Source organism: Dama dama, chromosome X (genome assembly GCF_033118175.1).
Source record: "Dama dama isolate Ldn47 chromosome X, ASM3311817v1, whole genome shotgun sequence".
Lineage (NCBI taxonomy): Eukaryota > Metazoa > Chordata > Mammalia > Artiodactyla > Cervidae > Dama > Dama dama.
This window is the reverse complement of record NC_083714.1, coordinates 150,643,463-150,668,446: the sequence shown is the minus strand read 5'-3', so window position 1 is coordinate 150,668,446 and position 24,984 is coordinate 150,643,463.

The window sequence follows — 24,984 nt, the reverse complement described above, 5'->3', positions numbered from 1 at the left end:
ATTTTTCTTGGTAAATCACCTGAATTGCTCCCCATCCTCCACTAGAAATGTCACGATGGGATTTGTGATGTCAAAGCTCACCCAGGGCCACCATTGGCTGGGGAAGAGACTTGCTGACCTCATAAAGCATGAGGGTGAGTCTCCATGGGGACGGGTATATATAGGGGTGCTCAGGAGCTCTGAGCAGACCACTGTGAGTCCTCCAAATGACTGAGGTGACTGGGAAGCCACAAGGCTCCAGAGTAGTTATGGAACACCCACCTCCTGTTACCCAGGAGAAGATGAAGATCTCCTATCTATTGAGGTCCAGAAAAAACTGTCAAGGTGAAGTGAACCCAGCCAAAGTCCTCTTGCCCATCGACCCCTCTCCAGAAGACATCCTCCCCTGTCCTTGAATGGCATATAACCCTTCTCTGCCCACACCCCTTCTCCAGAAGCCATCGTCCCCACCTGTCTTCACACACTTCGCTAAACCAGTGCCATTCTTTGCTCCCTGTCTTGTTTTCTCCAGGTGGCCCCAGTAACCTTTAGGGTGAATAATGCCATTCTGACAAAGCTGCCCAAGAAAACTTCTCAGAAAACTCCCACCAAAAAAAAGCTTAACAAAATCAGATGCTCAAAGGTCTGTAGCCAGAGTTTCAAGGCGAATGAACAGCTGAATCAGAAAGAACCAGAGGAGGTCCCAGAGACCATGGAGACCCCTGCCATTCCAGCTGGACCAGTGGACAGCCAGTGACTTCGGGGCATGGCTAGACACCTCAGAAATGCTCGGGGGTCTCACTGCTGAGTACTGGCCTACAGGGCAGATGCTGAATATTATCACAACTGCATACATTAATAACAAAAATAAAATACAATCAACCTGATGTGAAATTATGTTTGTCTCTGAGTTCTCTGATAGTGCTGGGCAGAGAAGGCAGGGAAGGGATAAGTGTATGAGGAGGGAGGGAGATGGCTTCTGTGGAGTTGGAGATGGGACCAGAACGTCCAGGTTTCCAGAAATTAGCAGGGAAAACTCGTTCCTGACTGAGCTTCAAAGACACACTTTCCATGGGAGAAGAGGGAGAGGACTTGGAGTCTCTCTGTGCGAGTGCAGAGATGGACACTTAGCTGGGAGCTGTGTCGTGTGTGGGGGGGCAGTGCCATTTGTTCAAAAGGCACACCAAGGAGCTGCCCCATCAAAAGAATGGTATATTAACATTTGAAGCAACATGGATGATAGAATATTGAGTAAAATAACTCAGATAGAGGTAGACAAATACTATATGATATCAGTTATAAAATCTAAACATACTGCAATTAGAGAATATGATAAAAATGGAGGCGCACAAATATAGAGAAGAATCCACTTGTTACCAGGGAGGAGGGGAAGAGAGAGGCGCAATACAGAGGTCAGGGTATGGGAGGCACGCAGTGTTAGTTGGGTGGAAGATGAGCTCACGTATGCATTGTACAACATGGGGAATAGAGCCAGGACTTTGTCATAACTATAAATGGAAAGCAAGCTTTAACAGTTTTTTAATCAGAAAGAAATGGAAAGAAAGAGGGGGGAGGAAGGAGGGAAGAAAGGAAGGAAAAGAATGGCATTTAAGGAGGTCAAAAAGCTAATACTGATTAGGCCCTTTTTGGCAAAGGAATGTATTTTATTTTCTTTTATTTATTTTAACTGGTGGGTAATTACTTTACAACATTGTGGTGGTTTTTGCCATACATTGACATGAATCAGACATGGGTGTACATGTGTTCCCCATCCTGATCCCCCCTCCCAACTCCCTCCCCATCCCATCTTTCTGGGTCAGGCCAGTGCACAAGCCCTGAGCACCATGTCTTTTCTTTTTTTCTTTCTTTTTTTTTTTTTTTTCCTTTATTTTTTTTCAGTGGGTTTTGTCATACATTGATATGTATCAGCCATAGATTTACACGTATTCCCCATCCCAATACCCCCTCTCACCTCCCTCTCCACCAGATTCCTCTGGGTCTTCCCAGTGCACCAGGCCCGAACACTTGTCTCCTGCATCCCACCTGGGCTGGTGATCTATTTCACCATAGATAATATACATACTGTTCTTTCAAAACATCCCATCCTCACCTTCTCCCACAGAGTTCTAAAGTCTGTTCTGTATTTCTGTGTCTCTTTTTCTGTTTTGCATATAGTGTTACCATTACCATCTTTTTAAATTCCATATATATGTGTTAGTATGCTATAATGGTCTTTATCTTTCTGGCTTACTTCACTCTGTATAATGGGCTCCAATTTCATCCATCTCATTAGAACTGGCTCAAATGAATTCTTTTTAACGGCTGAGTAATATCCTATGGTGTATATGTACCACAGCTTCCTTATCCATTCATCTGCTGATGGGCATCTAGGTTGCTTCCATGTCCTGGCTATTATAAACAGTGCTGTGATGAACATTGGGGTGCACGTGTCTCTTTCAGATCTGGTTTCCTTGGTGTGTATGCCCAAGTGTGGGATTGATGGGTCATATTGAAGTTCTATTTCCAGTTTTTTAAGAAATCTCCACACTGTTTTCCATAGTGGCTGTACTAGTTTGCATTCCCACCACCAGTGTAAGAGGGTTCCCTTTTCTCCACACCCTCTCCAGCATTTATTGCTTGTAGACTTTTGGATAGCAGCCATCCTGACTGGTGTGTAATGGTACCTCATTGTGGTTTTGATTTGCATTTCTCTGATAATGAGTGATGTTAGAAACAACAAATAACACACAAAGGGATTCCCATAAGGCTAACAGCTGATCTATCAATAGAAACCCTGCAGGCCATAATGGAATGGCAGGACATACTGAAAGTAATGAAAGAGAATAACCTACAACCTAGATTACTGTACCCAGCAAGGATCTCATTCAGATATGAAGGAGAATTCAAAAGCTTTACAGACAAGCAAAAGCTGAGAGAATTCAGCACAACCAAACCAGCTCTTCAACAAATGTTAAAGGATCTTCTCTAGACAGGAAACACAGAAAGGCTGTATAAACGTTAACCCAAAACAACAAAGTAAATGGCAATGGGACAACACCTATCAATAATTACCTTAAATGTAAACGGGTTGAACGCCCCAACCAAAAGACAAAGATTGGCTGAATGGATACAAAAGCAAGACCCGTATATATGCTCTCTACAAGACACCCACCTCAAAACAATAGACACATACAAACTAAAAGCAAAGGGCTGGAAAAAAAATATTTCATGCAAACGGAGACCAAAAGAAAGCAGGAGTTGCAATACTCATATCAGATAAAATAGACTTTCAAATAAAGGATATGAAAAGAGACAAAGAAGGACACTACATAATGATCAAAGGATCAATAAAAGAAGAAGATATAACAATAATAAATATATATGCACCCCACATAGGAACACTGCTGTATGTATGGCAAACATTAACGAGTATGAAACAGGAAATTAATAGTAACACAATAATAGTGGGAGACTTTAATACCCCACTCACAACTATGGATAGATCAACTAAACAGAAAATTAACAAGGAAACACAAACCTTAAATGACACAATAGGCCAGCTAGGCATAATTGATATATATAAGACATTTCACCCCAAAACAATCAACTTCACCTTTTTCTCAAGTGCGCACGGAACCTTCTCCAGAATAGATCACATCCTGGGCCATAAATCTGGTCTTGGAAAATTGAAAAAAATTGAAATCAGTCCAGTCATCTTTTCTGACCACAGTGCAGTAAGATTAGATCTCAATTACAGGGAAAAAAATTGTTAAAAACTCAAACATATGGAGGTTAAATAACACGCTTCTGAATAACCAACAAGTCATAGAAGAAATAAAAAAAGAAATCAAAATATGTATAGAAATGAATGAAAATGAAAACACAACAACCCAAAACCTATGGGACGCTGTAAAAGCAGTGCTAGGGAAAGGTTCATAGCATTACAGGCTTACATCAAGAAACAAGAAAAAAGCCAAATAAATAACCTAACTCTACACCTAAAGCAATTAGAGAAGGAAGAAATGAAGAACTCCAGAATTAGCAGAAGGAATGAGCACCGTGTCTTATGCATCGAGTATGGACTGGCTATCCCTTTCACATATGATAATATACATGTCTCAATGCTATTCTCTCAGATCATCCCACCCTCACCGTCTCCCACAGAGTCCAAAAGACTCTTCTGTAAATCTGTGTATCTTTTGCTGTCTCCCATATAGGGTTATCATCTCCATCTTCCTCAATTCAATATATATGCCTTAGTATAGTGTATTGGTGTTTTTCTTTCTGACTTACTTCATTCTGTATAATAGGCTCCAGTTTCATCCACCTCATTAGAATGGATTCTGTTCTGCCTGTAATCTGAGTCCCCAGTCGGAAAAGAAGACTCCTTGAAACAATGCAACTTGCAATAGAGAAATTTATTACTGACTCAAGCCAGGGCCTCCCGCCCTCACCAAGGGTGTGAGGACGGAAAGGCCCCAAGCCCCAGTTCTCTCGGGTATTTATTAGGTCAAAAAAAGCAGCAGGTTGTTGGCGCAAGCAGGTTGGTTACACAACGGGTAGTTGGCACAAGCGGATTGGTTACACAGGTGCAAGGAAATTTTTGTTGGCCCAACGTGGGGCTTTCAGCTTTCCCCTGATAGGTTCCCTTTTTCTTGCTAGGCATATGTTGATTGGCTAGCTCCAGGAGGCCTGATAATTATGTTACCCCGGGAAACCAGGCCTACTCCTAATCTAGGCTGCCTGTCATGGCATTAGCCAATACAGCCTCACATTCCCCCCGCCCCCCCTGTCTTTGTACTTTTTGTAGAGGAATCTTTCTCTTCACCCTGTGAAATTGGCTGATATTGTTCTCTCAATACCATAATTTGGATGGTATTTAGGCGCTCTCTAATAAATGAGACCAGACGGTTTAAAATGCATGGACCAAAGGTCAGTAACAATATTAATATTATGAGTGGGCCCAGGAGGGTGGAAATCAAAGTGGTCAACCAGGGGGAGCACTGAAACCAAGATTCAAACCAGCCTTGTTGGGCTTATCATTCTCTTTTCTGCTGAGCTAGTCCCTCTCTTACTTTCTGGAGAGATTTTTGTACCACCCCTGAATGGTCAGTATAGAAACAGCATTCTTCTCCCAGTGCTGCACATAATCCTCCTTGTTGCAGAAACAACAAATCTAAACCTCTCCTATTCTGTAACACTACTTCAGCCAAGGAGCTCAAGGATTCTTTGAGGTGTGAAATGGACTCCTCAAGTTGCTCAATATCTTCATCTATTGCAGCCCTTAGTTGATTATAGTGTTCATCTTGCAACGTTAGGGCTGCGATCCCACTTCCCGTTCCTATAGCACCCAATAGGACTGCTAAAGTTAGGGCAGTGACTGGTTCTTGTTTCACCCTATATTGACCCAATGGGTCTAACCTTGGTTGCAGCTCTTCCTTTGAGTAGTAGTTTAGCCAGTGTATCAGGTGGGCTAGGACACAGAAATCTTGGGAGGCATTAAGTGCTGCCTTATGGACACACGGGGTTAGTTCTGCGGAGCAAGTCTACCACTCATTTTCTGGCGGAAGTACCCACTGGTGAGTAGAATTGGGGAGGCTAGTCCTAGGGACTGAATTATTATTACATAGGTGTTGATAAGTCTTAGGGATAGTTCCTATACAGGTGACTATGCCCGTAATGGAGCCTACTGTTAACCGGCCTGACCCAGGTTGTTGCTGCCATCTGCAGGCCGAGACATCAGAGGTCACATTGAATCTTGAAGAAAAGGCAAGCGCCTCATAATAGGGAGTCCTAATATTATAGCAAAGCCAGCAACCATTTGTTAAGTCTGGACGAGAGGCATTTAGGGTGAGATAAGCTGAGGAGATCATTTTCATAAGGGGGTCTGTTGGTGGGGACATGTCAACCCTGGGGGGTCCCACGGTGTGTGGAGTCGATCTATTATCCTCACTTTGGTTCTGGGAGGGAGGCTTTGGGGTGGTTCCCTGGTTTGGTCCTAAGGCTACTTTGGGTGCCAAATAGAGCAGTCCCAGTTTTAATTTAAGCTCAAACCGGAATCCTGTGTCATAGCCAGTCTTGTAAAGACAGAGGCCCCAACCTCGGCCAACATCCCACCTGGTAATTTTTTTTTCCTTTGTCTGTGAATTTGATCTGTAATGGGAAACATTGCCCGGGTTTGGATGATACTCCGTTAGTTGGACATTTCTGGGAATTCGGGGGTGATTTTACCTGAATCAGGACCTTGTCGGAGTTAGTGAGCCAATGGACTGTTCCTGTGGTTTCACAACCCCAAGCGGCGCAATAAAAAGAGTCAACTCCCCCACGTTTTTCAGTTTGGTTCCGATCCCTTCCTCCTCCCTGGCAAACATAAACTGGCACCTGTTCGTAGTACTGTGGGCCTTTTTGCTCACAGTTACGGGTGAACAGACTGAAAGAGCCGTGGGCAAAGAACTTGGACAGTTGGTGGGGACCAAACCCATTACAGTTAACTGGCAGCACACACAAATCAAAGGTCAGTACTGGCCACCATGTCCCTTTGGGGGCCACGTTGGAGCTCAAATTAAGCACTTCTCCAGTCTCAGGATTGTAGATCACCCAAGTCAGGTTAGCTGGCTGATGGGGGTTGTGGCTGGTTGCTCCTGGGCCGATGAAAACTGTTATCAGCAGGAGAGTTAAGAGGGCTCCCGTCTTACGAGTTTCAGTTTCAAAGGATTTGACGGGTAACGTCTTGCCTCCCATTCTGCTTGTGCCTTCTCTTGTTATTCCGGGGTGGCTTGCCGCACGTGATTTCAGTGAACCCAGGACCCGATCCCTTCGACCTTAACAGCAGTAGGAGTGGTAAGGAGAACAACATAAGGGCCTTTTCATCTAGGTTCTAATGCTTTAGGTTGGTGTCGTTTTACCCAAACCCAATCACCCGGGCCAATATTATGTGAGGGGATGGTCTCCTTGCTTATTCCATCATGTATCTCTCAAATTAATTTTCAAACATGGCTATGCACCTTACTTAATGCCATCAGTGTTTGCTGGAAGTGTCCCAAGGTAGGGGGTGGTAGGCATTTTTTCTCAAATATAGGACACACAGGAGGGGGTGTTCCATACAGAATCTCAAAAGGGGTAAGATTCAGCTTATAAGCGGTGTTACACACTCAAAAGAGCACGAAGGGAAGGAGGGTCACCCAGTCCCCACCAGTCTCTATTGCCAACTTTGTCAAAGTTTTTTTTAGGGTCCGATTCATTCTTTCAACCTGTCCTGAGCTCTGGGGATTATATTCAGAATGTAACTTCCATTTTGTCCCCAGAGCTTGGGCCAGCCCTTGTAAATTCTGGCTCACAAAGGCAGGTCCATTATCAGAGCCCATACCTAGGCACTATCTCCTCTAAGATCTTTTTAGCAACCACTGTTGCTGTCTCTCCCTTAGTGGGGAAGTCTTCTACCCACCCCGAGAAGGTATCCACCAGAACAAACAGATATCGATACCCATACTTGCCTGGTTTTACCTCAGTGAAATCTATCTCCCAGTGTTGCCCTGGCTCTTTCCCTCGGTATCTCATTCCAGTGTGCTGCCTTTTCCCTGTCCTCATCAGCTGGCACACTTTGCAAGCCTGGATTATCTCTCGTACAGTTGCATGTTGTCGAGGGAACCTCAGGCAGGCCGTCTGGAGAAGTGTCAAGGTCTTTTTGTCCCCCAAGTGTGTAGTTGTGTGCAGGTGTTCACATAGGTGACGACCCAGGATGGCAGGCAATATCAGGTTGTTGTTTTGATCTGGGTACCATCCATCTTTGTCATCCTTCTGGAGGACGGTATCCTCGTTGATCCAAACGAGGTCAGGGAGGGAATAGTCAGGGACTGATGGCAGAGTTCCCATACCAGAAGGTGGAAATCCCACGGCTAATATGGAGGAGGCGTAGTCCCGGCTAGCCACTTCTCGAGTGTGCACATCAGCAGCCCGATTGTCCCATGCCCTAGGATGCTCTCCTTTTTGGTGACCGGGGACATGTACAAGTGCTACTGCCTGGGGCAGTTGAACAGCTTTCAGGAGCCTGCGGATCTCTGGCAAATTCTCGACTTCTTTTCCCTCCACTGTTCTAAATCCCCTTTCCTGGTATATCGGACCTTGAATATGGACAGTGCTAAAAGCATATCGACTGTCCATAAAAATGGTGACTCTCTTCCCTTTTGCTTGCTCCAGAGCCTGTATTAGGGCAATCAACTCTGCTTTTTGTGCAGATGTGTTTGGGGGAATTGTCTCAGCCCATATTGTCTGTCCTGAATCATCATCTAGAGCAGCTCCTGCCTTCCTTTGTCCATCTTTTACATAGCTGCTCCCATCAGTGAACCATAGTAGCTCACTGTTGTTTAGCGGCACATCAGTTAAGTCTTTTCGAGCCGCCAGGGCCTCAGCCAGTATCTCAATGCAATTATGGAGAGGGCGGTCCTTCTCTGGGTTAGGTAGAAGCGTGGCTGGATTCAGGAAGCAAGGGGTCTGAAAACGCACCCATGGGGCATCAAGCAGCAGGGCCTGGTAATGTGTCAAACGGGCATTGGAGATCCACTTACCCAGCGGCTGCTTTAAAACTCCTTTGATGGCTTCGGGAGTGTAAACCCAGAGTTGCTGTCCATATGTCAACTTGTCGGCATCGCGGACGAGGAGGGTAGTGGCTGCAATGATATGGAGGCACGGGGGCCACCCAGAGGCCACCGGGTCCAATCGCTTTGAAAGGTTTGCCACCGGCTGCTTCCATGGTCCCCATTGTTGCATCAAGACCCCCTTTCCTATTCTTTGCTTTTCATCTACCAACAGCTGGAATGGCTTATTTGGGTGAGGCAGGGCAAGGGCTGGGGCTTCTAGTAGGCCCCGTCTGAGTGTCTGGAAAGCCTGTTTCATTGGCTCAGTCCAAGTCCAGTTTGGGGTCTCTTTACTTCCCTCATACAAGGGCCGGGCCTTCTCAGGAAACCCCATGATCCACAGTCTACAATATCCAACAGTCCCCAAAAACTCTCACCTGGCATGGGGTCTTGGGCTCTGGTATCTGCAATATTGTTTCCTTCATGGCCTGAGTTAGCCACCTTTGCCCCTGCCTGATCTTATACCCCAAATAGGTGACCTCTTGCCGGGATATTTGCACCTTCTTTGAGCTAGCACGATATCCCAAGGTGCCTAAAGTCTGTAAGAGGTCACCGGTGGCATGGCTGCATGCCTCCTCTGTGGATCCAGCCAACATATTGCAGCAGGATGACCTCTGGGTGGCGAGTCCGATATTCATAGAGGTCCTCACTCAAAGCCTCATTAAACAAGGTAGGGGAGTTTTTCAACAATTGTGGGAGGTGGGTCCAAGTTAGTTGTACTACTGGTTGGCCTTCCCCCTCAGTCCACTCAAAGGCAAATATTTCCTGGCTCTGGGCGACCAGGGGTAGGCTGAAAAAAACATCTTTCAAGACCAACACAGTGTACCAAGTGTACTCAGGCAGCAGACTGCTCAGGAGGGTGTACGGGTTGGGGACAGTAGGGTGTATGTCACTCACCAGCTTGTTGACTTCTCATAGGTCCTGGACAGGTCTGTAATCCGTACTCCCTGGCTTCTTCACAGGTAGTAAGGGGATGTTCCAAGGGGATTGGCACCACTTGAGAATTCCGGCATCCATGAGCCGTCGAATGTGGGGAGTGATACCCTGCCGAGCCTCCTGGCTCATAGGGTATTGCCTCAGCCTCACAGGAGTCACCTCAGCTTTTAGTTTAATGACGACCAGATGTCTCTGTTTAGCCAGTCCCATTCCTGCTGTTTCTGCCCATGCCAATGGGTATTTGTGGACCCACGGTTGGATATCTGTTGCTATAACCTCTGAGGGCTTAGGCACAAAAAGCCTGTATTCATCTCTTAAAGCTAGAGACAAGACATGTATCGGCTCTCCAAGTCCATCCGTGACTGACATTGCCCCAGGGTCAAAATGGATCTTAGCATTAACTTTAGTCAACAAGTCCCGTCCAAGTAGATGGGCTAGGCATTCTGGTATCACCAAAAACGAATGGGACACCTGATGGGTCCCTAGATTTACTTTCCGTTCCGTGGTCCAACAATATATTTTTGTCCCCGTGGCTCCCTGCACCAAGCTGGTTTTCTTAGACATTGGTCCCAGTTTTTGATTTAAAACAGAGTGTTGGGTGCCAGTGTCCACCATGAAACCAATGGGTTTCCCCTCCACATGTATGGTTACCCAGGAATCAGGGAGGGGTGCCGAGTCTTGACTCCCCTAGTCACTGTCTTCCCCCGCATATAGAACTCGAGTTCCACGGGAAATTCTCTCTCTCTGGGTTGTTCCTCTCTTCGGGTGCCTCTTAGGGCACTCATTTTTCCAGTGCCCCTGTTCCTTGCAGTAAGTGCACTGTTCTTTCTCTAAGGCCTGCCTTTTCGGTCTCTTTTTTCTCCAGTCTGGGGGCCTCGAGGCTCCCTCAATTCTGTTCTGGCCTTCATCCCCGCAAAAAGAAACTTGGCTAGCTCTCTCTGGTTCTTTCGGTTTTCCTTCACCCTATGTTCCTATCTTCTTTCCTGATCTTCTCAGCTAGTTCCCTTTCCTCCCGACAAAGTTGTTCCTCCCTTTCATCTAAGGTCTCCCTATTATTAAATACCTTTTCAGCTGCTTTCAGTAAGTCTTGTATTTTCTGTTCACTAAACCACTCTATCTTTTGTAATTTTCTCTTAATATCTGGGGCTGCCTGATTCACAAACGCTAGTAGAACTGTAGCATGTGATTCCTCAGCCTGGGGGTCTATTGGTGTATATTGCCTAAAGGCTGCCATTAGCCTCTCTAGGAAGCCTGACAGGCTCTCAGTGGGCTCTTGCCTTACTAAACTTACCTTCGACAAATTTGTCGGCTTCCTAGCTGCGGCCTGCAGGCCAGCCATTAGAGTCTGGCGGTACACTCGGAGACGCTCCCTACCTTCCACTCGCTCAAAATCCCAGTTAGGCCACAACAGAGGAAACACCTCGTCCAAGAGAGGAGGCTGGGCGGTTGGTCTCCCGTCGATCCCCGGGACCCGTTTCCGGGCCTCTGCCAGGATCAGGTCCCATTCCTCCGTGGTGAAGAGCACCTGCAACAGCTGCTGGCAATCATTCCAGCTGGGTTTATGAGTGAACAAAATGGAATCTCAGAGGTCAATGAGGCCTTGGGGTTTCTCCAAAAAGGGAGGATTTTGGGTTTTCCAATTATACAGATCACTCGTGGAAAAGGGCCAGTACTGATAGGTTCAGAGATGCCCAGGTTAGCTGGTCCCACTCGGACGGGGAGTGCCTGTGCAGTAGATGAAGGTAACTCTGGGTCCCCGTGATCTTGCTCACCCCTATTTCCTCTATTTCTTCTCCGGGGTCGGGGTTCCCTTATCCCTTCTGATTCATTGGAGGGGAGGGCTCTTGCCCCCGGGGGAACCTGCAATGGAGGAGGGGCATATGGCAGGGGCCTAATTTCCGTCTCTAAGTCAATCAGGTTCGGGTACGAGGATTCCTGCAAGACCGCTTTGGGGCCCTTTTTCTTCTCGGCCTCTTCTGGGGGAGTGGGGGTTTCCATAACCAGGGCTTGTACATTAGGAGAATCAGGGAGTTTGTGAACAAAAGGTTTTAACCATTCGGGCGGATTTTCTACTAGATCTTGCCAGACCATAACATATGGGACTTGGCCCGGGTGGCCCCAGGGATCAGGAGCCACAATTTTCTCTTTAACCACCCAAATAATAGAAAGTTGAAAAGTTCTCTCTGGAGGCCATCCAACTTGGAAGGCGGGCCACTCTGCAGAGCAAAAGGTCATTAATTTACTCTTTGTAACCAGGAGTGACAGCTAACACGCTTTAGCCCTGACATCTGAGAAATGATCAGTCATGAGAGTGGGGTAGATTTTCCTTGCCCCATAGCGAGAGTCAGAAGAAGGTAACAGAGAATTACCACCAAAAAATCCTATCGAGAGTGGTGTCGGCCAGGAGGTTGGGCTTGTAGTATGCTTCGTGGAACTATTTGAGTTCCTCAGTCATTGCACGGAAGTTTTCTTGCTGGGGGCAGGCACCCTAAGGGTTTTTAGCCTGTGACCCCCTTATCGTTTTACGGGAGTCTTCCAGTGGCAGGCACCTTATTGGATCTTAAGTGCCTGCCCCGTGCCCACACAGACGGGTTTTCATTTGGCCAGATTCTCGGTTTAGAAAACGAGAAAAAAGAAAAGAGTTTCACCCTCTCGGGCTCCTGTTACTGGGGCTGACTTGTGAGGCTTTCAGAATCCGCCAGAGAGTAGCCCTGGCCGGGACTCGTCAGTTGCCCTCACAACTGTCTGTCTGTTCACTGAAACTCTCAGAAACAGAAGTGAGACTCCAAGGCATTATTGGAGGAAATAGACAACAACACACCAGAGAACAACGAGACAGGAGACAATGCCGGCAGTTATACAGATGCGAAAGGGCATAGAAAAACACATAGACAGACACACATAGGCCGACAACACAGACCTGGGTGGCGGGACCGCTTGAGTCTCCCTATCGTCTGGAACAAGTGTCACCTTACGGAATGGCGTCTACTGTTCCCCAGATCCGGGCTTAGGAGAGGAGGTCTCTTTCCCGCAGAGCCGGCTGCTTTCCAGCATGCTCGCTGGCCTCAGCCTCACACCAGCCAGAACTGCCAATCCGTTCCCTCATGGAAAGCTTTCCCTCACGCCAGACACTTTCCTGCCTTTTAGCCGGGCCTTGGATTTACACTGGACTTTTCCAGACTTGCCTGAACACCGGTGCTATTATCGGTCCTTTATCCGCTTTGTTCCAAAGAGCATTCTTCCCCTGTCAAGGGATCCCGGATGAGCCCCCAAATGTTCTGCCCGTAGTCTGCATCCCCAATAGGGAAAGAAGACTTCTCGAGACAATGCAACTTGCAGTAGGGGAATTTATTACTGACTCGAACCAGGGCCTCCCGCCCTCACCAAGGGTGTGAGGACAAAAAGGCCCCGAGCCCCAGTCCTCTCAGGTATTTATTGGGTACAATAGAGTAGCTGGTGCAAGCAGATTGGTTACACAGTTACAAGGCAATTTTTGTTGGCCCAATCCTTGTGGGCTTTCGGCTTTCCCCTGATTGGTTCTCTTTTTCTTGCTAGGCACATGTTGATTGGCTGGCTCTAGGTGGCCTGATAATTATGTTACACTGGGAAACCAGGCCTACTCCTAATCTAGGCTGCCTGTAATGGCGTTAATCGTGACAGTCTCACAATAGAATGTAAACATACCACAAAGTAGAGAATATGATAAAAAATGGAGGCGCACAGATATAGACAAGCATCTACTGGTTTGAGGAGGGGAGGGGAAGAGGGAGGGGCAATACAGAGGTGGGGGAGTGGGAGGACCGCAGTGTTAGTGAGGTGGAAGATGAGCTCAGGGATGCATTGTACAACATGGGGAATAGAGCCAGGACTTTGTCATAACTATAAATGGAAAGAAAGTTTTAACAGTTGTATAATCACAAAGAAAAAGAAAGAAAGAGGGGGAAGGAAGGAGGGAGAAAGGAAGGAAAAGAATGGAGTTTTTGGAGGTCAAATAGCCAATACTGATTAGGCCCTTTTTCTCAAAGAAACAGAAAACTTCTCTGAAAATTCCCACCAGAAAAAAGCTTAAGAAAATCAGAGGCTCAAAGCTCTGTAGCCAGAGTTCCAAGGTGAATGAACAGCTGAATCAGGAAGAACAAGAGGAGGTCCCAGAGACCATGGAGATCCCTGACATTCCAGCTAATCAGAAGGAATCAGTGGAGGTCCCAAATATCATGGCGACCCCTGCCATTCCAGCTAATCAGAATGAATCAGAGGAGGTCACAGAGACCATGGAGACCCCTGAATTTACAGCTAATCAGAATGAACCTGAGGATGTCCCAGAGACCATGGAGACCCCAGCCATTCCAGCTAATGAGAACCAAACTGAGGAGATCCCACAGACCATGGAGACCCCTGCCATTCCAGCTAATCAGAAAGAACCAGAGGAGGTCTCAAAGACCATGGAGACACCTGCATTTCCAGCTAATCAGAATGAACCAGAGGAGGTCCCAGAGACCATGGAGACCCCTGCCATTCCAGCTGGACCAATGGACAGCCAGTGAATGTGAAGCTTGGCTAGACACCGCAGAAATGCTTGGGGGTCTGGCCGCTGAGTACTGGCCAAAAGTACAGATGCTGAATATTATAGCAACTGCATACACTAATAACAAAAATAAAATAAAATCAAGCTGATGTGAAATTATGTTTGTCTCCGAGTTCTCTGATAGTGGGGGGCAAAGAGGGCAGGGAAGTGATAAGTGTGTGAGGAGGTAGCTAGATGACTTCTGCGGAGTTGGAGATGGGACCAGAAGGTCCAGGTTGCTAGAAAGCAGGGTGAAGAACTGGTTCCAGACTGAGCTTCAAAGACACATTTCCTATGGGAGAAGAGGAAGAGGACTTGGAGTTACTCTGTGTGAGTGCAGAGATGGATACTTAGCTGGGGAGCTGGTTCTTGTGTGGGGGGGGCAGTGCCATTTGTTCAAAAGACAAACAAACGAGCTGCCCCATCAAAAGAATGGAATATTGACATTTTCAACAACAAGGAAGATAGAATATTGAGTAAAATAACTGAGATAGAGATTGACAAATACTATATGATATCATTTATAGAATGTAAACATAACACAGTAGAGAATATGATAATAATGGAGGTGCACAAATATAGAGAAGCATCTACTGGTTACCAGCGGGGAGGAGAAGAGGGTGGGGCAATACAGAGTTGTGGGAGTGGGAGGCACGCAGGGTTAGTTAGGTGGAAGATGAGCTCACGGATGCATTGTACAACATGGGGAATAGAGCCAGGACTTTGTCATAACTCTAAATGGAAAGCAAGCTTTAACAGTTGTATAATCAGAAAGAAAAGGAAAGAAACAGGGTGGAGGATCGAGGGAAGAAAGGAAGGAAAAGAATGGCGTTTTTGGAGGTCAAAAAGTCAATAATGATTAGGCCCTTTTTATCAAAGGATTCTCTTTTATTTTATTTTATTTACTTTAATTGGTGGGTATTTACTTTACAATATTGTGGTGGTTTTTGCCACACATTGACATGAATCACCCATGGGAGTACATGTATTCCCCATCCTGATTCCCGCCCACATCTTCGTCCCAGTCCAATCCCTCTGGTTCAGCCCAGTGAACCAGTCCTGGGCACCCTGTCTTATGCATCGAACATGGACTGGCTATCCCTTTCATATATGATAACATACATGTTTCAATGCTATTCTCTCAGATCATCCCACCCTCGCCGTCTCCCACAGAGTCCAAAAGACTGGTTTGTAAAACTATGTCTCTTTTGCTGGATCCAATATAGGGTTATCATCTCCATCTTCCTAAATTCAATATATATGCCTTAGTATAGTGTATTGGTGTTTTTCTGTCTGACTTACTTCGCTCTGTATAATAGGCTCCAGTTTCATCCACCTCATTAGTATGGGTTCACATGTGTACTATATAATGGCTGAACAATATTACATGGTGTCTATATACCACAGCTTTCTTTCCCATTTTTCTGCTAATGGACATCTAGGTTGCTTCCATGCCCTGGTTATTGTAAACAGTGCTGTAATTAACACTGGGGCACATATGTCTATTTCACTCCTGGATGAATCACGATTTGAATGAGGAGAAACCATTATGACTATTAGCCTGTTAGTGGTAAACCCTTCACATGAGTTTGGTTGAAGGAGTGCAACCAAATTTCGAGATGGTTGTTTCAAACCGGCTGAGAGTGCTCAGATGCACATGTGGGGTGCTGTCCTGCTGGGGGACATCGCTGGATGCTCTGTTCTCACTAACAACAGAGGATTTTTCCCCTTGTTTCCCTTTCTCCATCTCTCCTCCCTAACTGAATTTCTTTCACAAACATTTAATGTGCTTTGCTGTGCTGTGTTTCGTTGTTCAGCCATGTTCAGCTGTTTTTGACGCCATGGACTGTGGCCCACCAGGCTCCTCTGTCCATGGGGATTCTCCAGGCAAGCATACTGGATCAAGCTGCGATTACCCCTCCAGGGGATCTTCCCAACCCAGGGATTGATCCTGGTCTACATGTTGCGGGTGGGATCTTTTTTTTTTTAATATCTGAGCCATTAGGAAACGCTTAAAATGAGCTTCATCTGACACTATGTTTTTCATATATGTAAGATCCAGTGGGGTCTATTTTATGATTTCCATGACTCTCCTTATTTTTAGAACACACAAAACACATTTATTCCAAGTATCCTAATGTTTCTGTCTGCAATTACTAATATCTATGCCACTTCTCACTGAGTTTAAGTTCTCTAGGGATTTTAATATGATTTTTCTTACCTACGTTAGATTTAATATGTTCTTAACGTGGTTCGGGCCTAGTTCCATGCTCCTCTTGTGAATTGGCTGCTCATGTCTTTAAACATGTCTTCATAAATTTAAAGGCCAGTGATACATCTTTCTTATAATATGTTGGCTCGTGCCTCTTGGCGTATTTCTATCAGGTTTTAAGATCTTCTAAAAGTTCTAAGAGTCATCTTTTGGGTTTGTTTACAGCGTGCTTTTTCTACCTTTTAAAATGTTCAGCAGTGTGATGGACCGTGGTTGAGTAAGCAACAAATGGACAACAGGATGTGAACATTTAACAGGAAACCCAGGAAGACCCACTAAGCCAACAAACAGTCCCCAGGGGTGCACCTCAGGCTGGTTGACCCTACGACTCAATTGTACAAGTGAGGACTGAGGTGGAGCACACAACCCATTCCTCTTTCCTCCAAAGCCAACCAGCTCAATGAGAGACAATGGAAACTAGATGCACAGGATAGGATTACTCAGTGTTTCATCCAATAAGCTGGAAGCTTGTGGCAGCTGCTAATGGAAATGAATTCCACCTTGGTTTCGGAAATGAGGTAAGCTCCAAGTGAGCTTTCATCAAGAAAACAAGATGAGAAAAGAGATTTGTGAGGGCACGTGTTGAGAAGACCTTTGCACACAAGGCTCACACAGCTCTCGGCAAGCTCCAGCCCTTGCTGGGAATACTAATCAACCGCAGGTGGGCATTTCCTGCATGGGATCCCCCAGCACAACATGAAACATGCATTTCTCTGCCACTTCCCCATCACCCAGTTCAAACCCAAGCCTCCGTAGTTCTCCTGGTGAGATCAACCTAACCCCTAGATTTGAAACGAGACAGCTCCGTGTGGAGCAAGGGCAAGTGTGCTCACTGCATTCTCACAGCCTGAAGACAAGGGTTTCTGACTGGAGACAAGAAAATGGAGGTGAGCTCTGGGAACACTGAGACAAGGAGGCTCGAGGGAAAGGTTTTTGTCGGCTGGCCCAGAATTCAATGGGCTTCAAGGTGCATTAAGACCAAATTGCAGGAAAAAAGAGCAATGATTCTCTCTTCCTCAGACACTTAAATACAACCTAGTATTCATGGAGGGAGTTTAGGCAAGATATGAAAAGCTAGATAATGGTAAAAGCTGAGAGAGAACAGAATGAATGCCCGAGGAGTGTGGCTGTGGGGAAAGGTTGGGAGGAGATACACTCTGCCTGCTGTGTGACCCATCAGATTTGACATAGAGGTGAGGGTGACAGGGGAGTTTGGAGGCCTCTTGAGGGCATTACTAATGCCTCATTTCTCCCAGCAAATAATCTGAATTGCTCCCCATCCTCCGCTAGACATGTCAGGATGGGGCTTTGTGATGTCAAAGCTCACCCAGGGCGACCATTGGCTGGGGAAGAGACTTGCTGACCTCATAGAGCAAGAGGGTGAGGCTCCATGGGACGGGTATATATAGGAGTACTCAGGGGTTCTGCGCAGACCACTGTGAGTCCTCCAAATGGCTGAGGTGACTGGGAAACCAAAAGGCTCCAGAGTAGTTTTGGAACACCCACCTCCTTTTACCCAGGAGTAGATGTAGACCTCCTATCAACTGAGGTAAAGAAAAAAATGTCAAGGTGAACTGAACCCAGCCAAACTCCTCTTGTCCATTCACCCCACCCCAGAAGACACCCTCCACTGCCATTGCCTGGCACATAATCCTTCTCTGCCCACACCCCTACTTCAGAAGCCATCATTCCCACCTGTCTTCACACTCTTCCCTAAACCAGTGCCATTCCTGCTCCCTGTCTTGTTTTCTTCAGGTGGCCAGGGTAACCGTGAGGGTGAATAATCTCATTCCAGCAAAGCTTCCCAAGAACTCTTCTCTGAAAACTCCCACCACAAAAAAGCTTAAGGAAAACAGATGCTCAAAGCTCTGCAGCCAGAGTTCGAAGGTGAATGAACAAATGAATCGGAAGGAACCAAGGAGGTCCCAGAGACCATGGAGACCCCTGCCATTCCAGGTAAAGAGAAGAAAACAGAGTAGGTCCCAGAGACCATGCAGACCCCAGCCATTCAAGCTAATCAGAATGAATCAGAGGAGGTCCCTGAGACCATGGAGACCCCTGTATTTCCAGCTAATCAGAATGAACCAGAGGAAGCCCCACAGACCATGGAGACCCCAGCCATTCCAGCTAATGAGAATGAATGAGAGGAGACACCAGAGACCATGCAGACCCCTGCAGTTCCAGCTAATCATAATGAACCAGAGGAGGTCCCAGAGACCATGGAGACCCCAGGCACTTCAGCTAATCTAAACGAACCAGAGGAGATGTCAAAGACCATGGAGACCCCAGCCATTCCTGCTAATCAGAATGAATCAGAGGAGGTAACAGACACCATGGAGACACCTGCAATTCCAGATAATCAGAACCAACGAGAGGAAGTTGCAGAGACAATGGAGACGCCTGCCATTCCAGCTAATCAGAGGGAACCAGAGGAGGTCTCAGAGACCATGGAGACACCTGCATTTCCAGCTAATCGGAATGAACCAGAGGAGTCGCAGAGACCATGGAGACCCCTCCCATTCCAGCTAATCAAAACGAACCAGAGGAGGTCCCAGATACCATGGAGACCCTTGCCATTCCAGCTGGACCAGTGGACAGCCAGTGAATGCGGGGCATGGCTAGACACCGCAGAAATGCTTGGGGGTCTGGCCGCTGAGTACTGGCCAAAAGTACAGATGCTGAATATTATAGCAGCTGCATACACTAATAATGAAAATAACATAAAATCAAGCTGATGTGAACTTATGTTTGTCTCTGAGTTCTCTGATAGTGGGGGGCAGAGAGGGCAGGGAAGGGTTAAGTGTGTGAGGAGGGAAGGCAATGGCTTCTGCGGAGTTGGAGATGGGACCAGAAAGTCCAGGTTGCCAGAAAGTAGGGAGAAGAACTGGTTCCAGACTGAGCTTCAAAGACACACTTCAAATGGGAGAAGAGGAAGAGGACTTGGGAGTTTCTCTGTGCGAGTGCAGATGTGGACACTTACCTGGGGAGCTGTGTCGTGTGTGGGTGGGCAGTGCCATTTGTTCAAAAGGCATACAAAGGTGCTGCCCCATCAAAAGATTGGAATATCGATATTTGCAGCAATATGGAAGGTAGAATATTAACTACAATAACTCAGACAGAGATTGACAAATACCTTATGATATCACTTATAGAATGTAAATTTCCCGCAAAGTAGAGAATATAATAATAATGGAGGTGCACAAATATAGAGAAGCATCTGCTGGTTACCACCAGGGAGTGGAAGATGGCGGGGCAATACACAGTTGTGGGAGTGGGAGGCACGCAGGGATAGTTAGGTGGAAGATGAGCTCACGGATGCATTGTACAACATGGGGAATAGAGCCAGGACTTTGTCATAACTATAAATGGAAAGCAAGCTTTAACAGTTGTACAATCAGAAAGAAAAGGAATGAAAGAGGGGGAGGTAGGAGGGATGAAAGGAAGGAAATGAATGGCATTTTTTGAGGTCAAAAAGTCAATAATGATTAGGCCATTTTTATAAAATGATTTTATTTATTTTATTGATTTTAATTGGTGGGTATTTACTTTACAATATTGTGTTGGTTTTTGCCACACATTGACATGAATGAGCCATGGGAGTACGTGTATTTCCCATTCTGATTCCCCTTCACATCTTCCTCCCAATCCAATCCCTCTGGGTCAGACCAGTGAACCAGTCCTGGGCACCCTGTCTTATGCATCGAACATGGACTGGATATTCCTTTCACATATGATAACATACAGGTTTCAATGCCATTCTCTGAGACCATCCCACCCCCGCCGTCTCCCACAGAGTCCAAAAGACTCTTCTGTAAATCTGTGTCTCTTTTGCTGTCTCCCATATAGGGTTATCATCTACATTTTTCTAAATTAAATATATATTCCTTAGTATAGGGTATTGGTGTTTTTGTTTCTGACTTACTTCACTCTTTATAATAGGCTCCAGTTTCATCCACCTCATTAGATTGGATTGACATGTGTTCTTTTTAATGGCTGAGCAATATTCCACTGTGTCTTTGTACCACAGCATTTTTACCCATTTTTCTGCTAATGGACATCTAGGTTGCTTCCATGCCCTGGTTATTGTAAACAGTGCTGTGATGAACATTGGGGCACACGTGTCTTTTTCACTTCTGGGTGAAACAGGATTTGAATGAGGAGAAAACCTGATGCTTATTAGCCTGTTAGTGATAAACCCTGCACATGAGTTTGGTTGAAGGAGTGGGACCAAAGTTGGAGATAGTTTTTTCCAACCGGCTGAGAGTTCTCAGATGTACATATGTGGTGCTGTCCTGCTGGGGGATATCTCTGGTTGCTCTGTTCTCACCAGCAATGGAGGATTTTCTTTCCTTGCTTTCATTTCCCTTGTTTCCCTTTCGCCATCTTTCCTTCCTAACTGAATTTCTTTCACAAACATTCAATGTGCTTTGCTGTGCTGTGATTCGTTGTTCAGCCATGTCGAACTCTTTATGACCCCATGGACTGTAGCCCGCTAGGCTCCTCGGTCACAGGGATTCTCCAGGCAAGCATAATGGAGCAAGCTGCCATTTCCCCCTCCAGGGAATCTTCCCAACCCAGGGATTGAATCCTGGTCTCCCATGTTGCAGGTGGGTTTTTTTTTTGTTGTTGTTGTTTGTTTGTTTGTTTGTTTTTTACTATCTGAGCCATCGGGAAACCCTTAAAATGGACTTCATGTGACACTATGTTTTTCATGTCTGAAAACAAATGGGGTGTATTTTAGGATTTCTATGACTCTTCATATTTTTAGAACACACAAAACACATTTATTCCAAGTATCCTAATGTCTCTGTCTGCAGTTACTACAATCTATGCCACTTCTGCCTGAGTTTCAGTTCTCAAGGGAATTTTAATATGATTTTTCTTACCTTCATTAGATTTTATGTATTCTTAACATGGTTCAATTCTAGTTTCCTACTCTGCTTGGGAATTGGCTGCTCATGTCTTTAAACATGTCTTCAAAAATTTAAAAGCCAGTGATAGATATTTCTCATAATGTATTGGCTCGTGCCTCTTGCCCATTTTTCTATCTGGTGTTAAGATCTAAAAATTCTAAGAGTCATCTTTTGCAATTGTTTATGGCGTGCTTTTTCTACCTTTTAAAATGTTCAGCAGTGTGATGGACCCTAGGTGACTAAGTAACAAATGGACAACAGGATGTGAACACTTCACAGGAAACCCAGGAAGACCCACTAAGCCAACAAACTGTCCCCAGGGGTGCACCTCAGGCTGGTTGACCCTACGAGTCAATTGGAAAATGAGGACTCAGGTGGAGCACACAATCCATTCCCCTTTCAATCCAGAGTCAAGCAGGTCAATGAGAGACCATGGGAACTACATGCACAGGACAGGATGACTCAGTGTTTCATCCAATAAGCTGGAAGCTTGTGGCAGCTCCTCATGGAAATGAATATCACCTTGGTTTTGGCTGTGAGAAAAGCTCCAAGGGAGGTTCCAGCAAGAAAACAAGACGAGAAAAGAAAGTTTTGAGGGCACGTGTTGAGAAGACCTTTGCACACAAGGTTCACACAGCTCTGGGCAAGCTGCACCCCTTGCTGGGAATACTAATCAGCCACAGGTGGTCATTTCCTGCATGGGATTCCCCAGGACAACCGGAAACATGCATTTCTCTGCCCCTTCCCCATCACCCTGTTCAAACCCAATCCTGGGGAATACTCCTAGTGCAGTGATGCTGAGTCCTAGACTTGAAACTAGACAGCTCCGTGTGGAGCAAGGCCAAGTGGATTCACTGCATTCTCACAGCCTGAAGACAAGGGTTTCCGACTGGAGACCCCAAAACGGAGGCGAGCTCCGGGAACAATAAGACAAGGAGGCAGGATGGAAAGGTTTCTGTCGGCTGACACAGAATTCAATGGGCTTCAAGATGCCTTAAGACCACATTGGAGGAAGAACTTGGAATGATTCTCGCTTCCAAAGACACTTAAACACAACCTAGTTGTCATGGAGGGAGTATAGGCAAGATATGAAAAGCTAGATAATGGTGAAAGCTGAGAGAGAACAGAATGAATGCCTGAGGAGTGTGGCTGTGGGGCAAGGATGGGAGGAGATGCACTCTGCCTGCTGTGTGACCTATCAGAATTGACATAGATGTGAGTGTGGCAGGTGAGTTTGGAGGCCTCTTTAGGGCATTAGAAATGCCTCATTTCTCCAAGCAAATCATCTGAATTGCTCCCCATCCTCCGCTAGACGTGTCAGGATGGGGCTTTGTGACGTCAAAGCTCACCCAGGGCCACCATTGGCTGGGGAAGAGACTTGCTGACCTCATAAAGCATGAGGGTGAGGCTCCATGGGTACGGGTATATATAGGGGTGCTCAGGGGCTCTGAGCAGACCCCTGTGAGTCCTCCAAATGACTGAGGTGACTGGGAAGCCACAAGGCTCCAGAGTAGTTATGGAACACCCACTTCCTGTTACCCAGGAGAAGATGTAGACCTCCTATCAATTGAAGTCCAGAAAAAATTTCAAAGGGAACTGAAGCGAAGCAAACTCCTCTAGCCCATGGACCCCACCCCAGAAGACACCCTCCCCTGTCCTTGCCTGGTACATAACCCTCTCTGCCCACACCCCTCTCACTGAAGCCATTGTTCCCAGTTGTCTTCACACTCTTCCCTAAACAGGTGCCATTCTTTGCTCCCTCTCAGGTTTTCTCCAGTTGGCCAGGGTAACTGTGAGTGTGAATCATGCCATTCCGGCAAAGCTGCCCAAGAAATCTTTTCAGAAATCTCCCACAAAAATGCTTAAGAAAATCAGATGCTCAAAGCTCTGTAGCCAGAGTTCCAAGGTGAATGAAAAGCTGAATCACAAGGAATCAGAGGGAGTCCTGGAGACCATGGAGACCCCTGCCATTCCAGTTAATCAGAATGAAGCAGAGGAGGTCCCAGAGACCATGGAGACCCCTGCCATTTCAGCTAATCATAACGAACCAGAGGAAGTCCCAGGGACCATGGAGACCCCTGCCATTCCAGCTGAACCAGTGGACAGCCAGTGACTTCGGGGCATGGCTAGAGACCTCAAAAATGCTTGGGGGTCTCGCCCCTGAGTACTCGCCAAGAGTACAAATACTGAATATTATATCAACTGAATAATAATGAAAATAAAATAAAATCAAGCTGATGTGAAATTATGTTTGTCTCTGAGTTCTCTGATAGTGGGGGGCAAGAGAGGGCAGGGAAGGGATAAGTGTGTGAGGCGGGAGGGAGATGGCTTCTGTGGAGTTGGAGATGGGACCAGAAGGTCCAGGTTGCCAGAACGTAGGGGGAAGAACTGGTTCCAGACTGAGCTTCATAGACACATTTCCCATTAGAGAAGAGAAAGAGGACTTGGTGTTTCTCTGTGTGAGTGCAGAGATGGACACTTAGATGGGGAGCTGTGTCGTGCAGGGTCAGGGGGGGAAGTGCCATTTATTCAAAAGACATACAAAGGAGCTGCCCCATCAAAAGAATGGAATATTGACATTTGTAACAACATGGAAGGTAGAATATTGACCAACATATCTCAGATAGTGATAGACAAATACTGTATGATATCACTTATCGATGTTCTTCCCGTAGTCCAGATCCCCGATCGGGAAAGGAGACTCCTCAAGACAATGCAACTTGCAGTAGGGGAATTTATTACTGACTCGAACCAGGGCCTCCTTCCCTCACCAAGGGTGTGATGACGGAAAGGCCCTGAGCTCCAGTTCTCTCAGGTATTTATTGGGTACAATTGGGTAGTTGGTACAAGCAGATTGGTTACACAGTTGCAAGGCAATTTTTGTTGGCCCAATCCTTGTGGGCTTTCAGCTTTCCCCTGATAGGTTCCCTTTTTCTTGCTGGGCACATGTTGATTGGCTGGCTCTAGGTGGCCTGATAATTATGTTACTCTGGGAAACCAGGCCTACTGCTAATCTAGGCTGCCTGTCATGGCGTTATCCGTGACAGCCTCACAATTCCCCCCTGTCTTTGTACATTTTGGAGAGGAATCTTTCTCTCTACCCTGTGAAATTGGCTGATATTGTTGTCTCAATACCATAATTTAGATGGTATTTAGGCGCTCTCTAATAAATGAGACCAGACGGTTTAAAATGCATGACCAAGGTCAGTAACAATATTAATATGATGAGTGGACCCAGGAGGGTGGAAATCAAAGTGGTCAACCAGGGGGCGCGCTGAAACCAAGATTCAAACCAGCCTTGTTGGGCTTTTCCTTCTCTCTTCCACTGGGCTAGTCTCTCTCTTACTTTCTGGAGAGATTTTTGTACCACCCCTGAATGGTCGATATAGAAACATCATTCTTCTCCCAGGGCTGCACATAATCCTCCTTGTTGCAGAAACAGCAAATCGAAACCCCTCTTTTTCTGTAACACTACTTCAGCCAAGTAGCTCAATATCTCCATCTATTGCAGCCCTTAGTTGATTATACTGTTTATCTTGCAACGTTAAGGCTGCAATCTCACTTCCCGTTTTTATAGCACCCAGTAGGACTGCCAAAATCAGGGCAGTGATTGGTTCTCGTTTTACCCTATATTGACCCGATGGGTCTAACCTAGGTTGCAGCTCTTTCTTTGAGTAATAGTTTAGC